The sequence below is a fragment of the Camelus bactrianus genome, chromosome 8 (assembly GCF_048773025.1).
Source record: "Camelus bactrianus isolate YW-2024 breed Bactrian camel chromosome 8, ASM4877302v1, whole genome shotgun sequence".
Taxonomy (NCBI): Eukaryota; Metazoa; Chordata; class Mammalia; order Artiodactyla; family Camelidae; genus Camelus; species Camelus bactrianus.
In genome coordinates, this window is record NC_133546.1 from 54,718,145 (window position 1) to 54,722,132 (window position 3,988).

The 3,988-nt window shown below is 41.4% G+C and overlaps 1 pseudogene; it reads right to left on the reverse strand.

The window, feature by feature from the left end:
* Nucleotides 1-299: 299 nt before the first annotated feature.
* Nucleotides 300-3,315, reverse strand: LOC123614947 (ferritin light chain pseudogene; annotated as a pseudogene).
* Between the last annotated feature and the right edge of the window lie 673 nt (nucleotides 3,316-3,988).

Here is a 3,988-nt window from a genome sequence, read left to right on the forward strand (position 1 = left end):
GGAAGTGATAATGACCTCTTGTTAACTATAATTTCAAATTGATAGCCAAAAAATCTAGTTTGTGGTTTTGACAAGGCAAAATGAGATATTCACAGGGAAAATAAGTTCTTAATATATATCTCGAGTCTGAAAAATAGTATCATTATAAAAGGAAAGTGTGTACAAATTGAAGAATATACAATAAAATTAAATTAAATTATCTGCTAGGCCAATACTAAACTATGAACATTTGTTTTATGTCTTCTATATTAAATGAAAACTAAGTCTTGCTTAAAATTTTATTTAGTGGTTTTTTTTGTTTTGTTTTGCTTTGCTTTGTTTTGTTTTGTTTTGTTTTGTTTTTCACTGCTGCAAAAAGCTTTATTATTTCCATTTGGTCCAAGGCTTGGGAGAGGGCTGCTGGGCAGTTAAAAAGCTGCCCAGTGGCTGCAGAGAGAGGTTTCAGGCAGAAGCCCTGACACCAGAGGGGCTCCCCCAAGGCCGCTGCGTTGCGGAGGCTCCTGGTCTTGCGTGAGGGTGAGCCTCTCGAAGAGATACTCTCCCAGCCCAGCCTGGGGATCAGCCAGCCTGCGGAGGTTAGTCAGGTGGTCGCCCATCTTCTTGATGAGTTTCACCTGCTCTGCCAGGAAGCGGCTCTCCCGGAAGTCACAGAGGTGGGGGTCTGGGCGGGCAGAACCCGGGGCGTGTGGGTCCGAAAGAGCGTGGTTCAGGTTCTTCTCCATGGGAATGGCCGTTTCCACAGCGTCCTGGGTTTCCTCCCACTCCTCTTGAGATGGCTTCTGAGGGTCCTGGAAGAGGGCGCGGCCGCCTGTGCTGGTTTTGCATTTTCAAGAAACGCCAGGTGCCCTCCGTGCTTCTCCCTGGCTCACTCGCAGAAAAAGTGGCCCAGCCCTCCAGAGCCATATCCTCGCCGTGGAAATTGAGGCCCAGAGAGAGGTAGGTGCAGGAGGCCCGCAGATGCACGTTAACCAGGCAGTTGACAGTGGCTTCCACCTCAGAGGAATAATTCTGACGAATCTGGGAGCTCGGGGTTAATTGGTAATAACGGGTTAAGCTAAAAAAAAATGGTGTTGGCTGGTCACGGAGGCCAAGGGTAACAGAGTGGCTGGTTCTGGAGGTTGCAACTGGAAAAAAAGGTTGAAGGGTGGTCCGAGGCTGGAGCAGGGGGCGTCCCTGGGTCTGTTCCGTCCAAACACTGTTGAATTGAGAGACAGATCAGCAGGACCGCTGAGCACACTGCTTAGTAGAATATTTAAGTAGCTGAAATCTATAGGATGTGGGGAAGCAGGACACTGGAAGAGTGAATTATGTTCCCTTCTAGAAGATCAGAAATTGGCTAATTTAACAATGAAATTTAAAGCTATATGAAGCTGGGGATGGAGGTGGGATAGAGGGGTGGGGATGGATGGGGTGGAGGGACTATAACATGGCCTGTGTAGCTTGACAAAGTTGGATTTACTTCATTAGGGAAGCAACAGGCTCACTGTACATTAAGACAAATTCTTGACCAACTTCATTTCAGACTTGTCGGACTTTATTATAACAACACAGTAACAACAATTCACAATATACACAACTTCCTTTATATTACCAGTGCTCTGCTAAAGATTTACTACTATCCTCTTTAGTTCTTGCAAGTGTCCAGTGAAGCTGGCATTGGAGAGTTATTTCTGTCTTTCACTTGACAATTTTCCTCACAGCTGAGCAGCTACTCTTCCCAGGAGAGAACAGTATTGGAGGAAAAGTTGCTGGTCTCACTGCCATCCTGTCCTTTCATCGGCTTCTCCTCATGGGAAGAGAAATTCTATTTCTAAGTAGTGAAGCTAGTAGAACTCAGCACCTGTAGGATACAGTCTCTTCTGGGGGCTGCCTGCTTCTCCCGTGCTATGTGGAACATGCTGAAATTGTTCAACTGCTTTGTCTGGTTGTGGGGGGAATAAAAAAGGTGCCTAATTTTGACTTTATAATTTAATCAGTGCTTTCTGATCTAGAGTACCAAGATTAAAATGGATATTCTGAAGTCTAACTTACTCCTGGGTATATCTTTTACTTAGATCTAATATTAAATAATGAATATAAGTATCTACATTTTTGAATTAGAAAAACTAAGGTTCAGAAAGATTAAACCGTGCTTAAGAGCACGTAACTTGTAAGTAGTGAGTTGATGTTTAAAATACAGATCTTTCTGAACTTCTTGCTTTCAGATAGTCCGTAATCCTTCCATTTTCACAACCCCACCCCTCAGGCCAATCCCTCTAGAGAGAAAATTGAAGAATATGAACTGTGTAACATGTGCCTGTATATAATTGTACTGTAAAATTGCCATTTTCAGGATGTGTTGGCATAAAACTGTAATTATTGTAAAGAAAAAATTGACCAGACTAGAAAATAATTATATGAACATGGTGTCCTTTGTCCAGATGAACATGTATGTAGTTTAGTCAGTTTGGTGGCCTTTCATCGTGCTACAGAACGAAAGAATAAATACATGTTTTATGTGTAGACTAGACTGTCTGATTTTCAAGAAATAATCTGAATCTCATGATGTTGAGTTATATTTGCAGTTAAATAATTTAGCTGCAGCTCTTCTCAGTGGTTGAGGAAGACTAGAGTTGCAGCCCTAGTCCTTCTGTTTCTCACCCTGGGAATCAACCTAATGTCTCCACTGCAATCTCTAGGAACAGAGCAGATGGCATCTGGGTAAGGCTCAAAGCAGCAGAGGTTACAGTCTACAAGATCTAAGAAGGGACTAGGACTTGCTATCCTTGAGGTAGGGATAGTGTATGTCTGACCCGAGGAAGGGGCCAAGACCTTAGATGATGAGGACAAAGTTGAGAGTGGGGCATGAAAGGGAATATTGGAGGAGAGGGAGAGATTAGTGTAGCAAAGTCATTTATTAATAGATAAAGACTCTGCAGTCTTTAGTGCAAATTTAATTTCATTATTTTTTTCTCCACCTATAGAATCATTACAAAACTGGTAGCCCACTTTCCACCTTTCCTCCTACCTAACCAGGGAATTAAATGGCATTAAATGGAGGAGGCATGATGGGGGTAGTTCTCTGCTCTGGGTTTCAGAGCTACATCTATCACCACAACAATAATAAACTAACATTTACTGAGGACTTACCCTGTGCAAAATTCTGAGAACGTCTTCAACTTTATCCTGTTTTATCTTCATAAGAACCTTGAGATGGATTCTGTTTTTATACTAAGTTTATAGATGAGGAAATTGAGGTAAAGAAAGGTTAAATAATATGTCCAAGATCACATAGCCAATAAGTTACCTGGTGCCAGGATTCAAATCTTGGGGCATCCTGATTCCAAGTTCTATATTATTTACCATTATATATTTTGCCTCCCTGGGAAAAAGAAACCAGTGGAAGAAAACATGGATCTTTGTACTTGGAAGTCTTACACTTTCAGGTTGTACAAAGTTCTGGTGTGGAAGCAAGCTATGTCAAAGATGGAAGTGAGGAGTGACCTCTTTTTTGATACCACCAATTGAAGACAAGAGCTCTCCCCCATTTTCTGAGAACTTGCATGGCCCAAATCTAAAGGGTGGGAAACAACCGAGAAATATTACTGATATGGAATTTTTTTATTTGGTAAGTAAGGCTCAAATCATTTATAAAAATAATAAAGCAATGTGACATTTACGAAATACCAATTATTCGGGAGCAATTCATACCGATTATATTGGTAGTAAGGGACATGTAGTGGAAATTCCTCCAGTCTCCATACTGCTCTGCTTTTTAAAACGTAAGAGATTGAGTTCATTCTACTAGTGCACCATCCCCTAGGCTTCCCTTCTGCACCATATTGACACATAGCTTTTACTTCTTCACTAAAAAAAGAACTTAAATTCCAATGGAATCTAGTAATGAAGAGAAATATGAGGAGCAAGTTAGAAAACAAAGTAACTATCTGTAAGATGATTATCTCAAAGGCCTAGACACGCCCCCTGGTTACTAGTTAGTTAAAAGTTC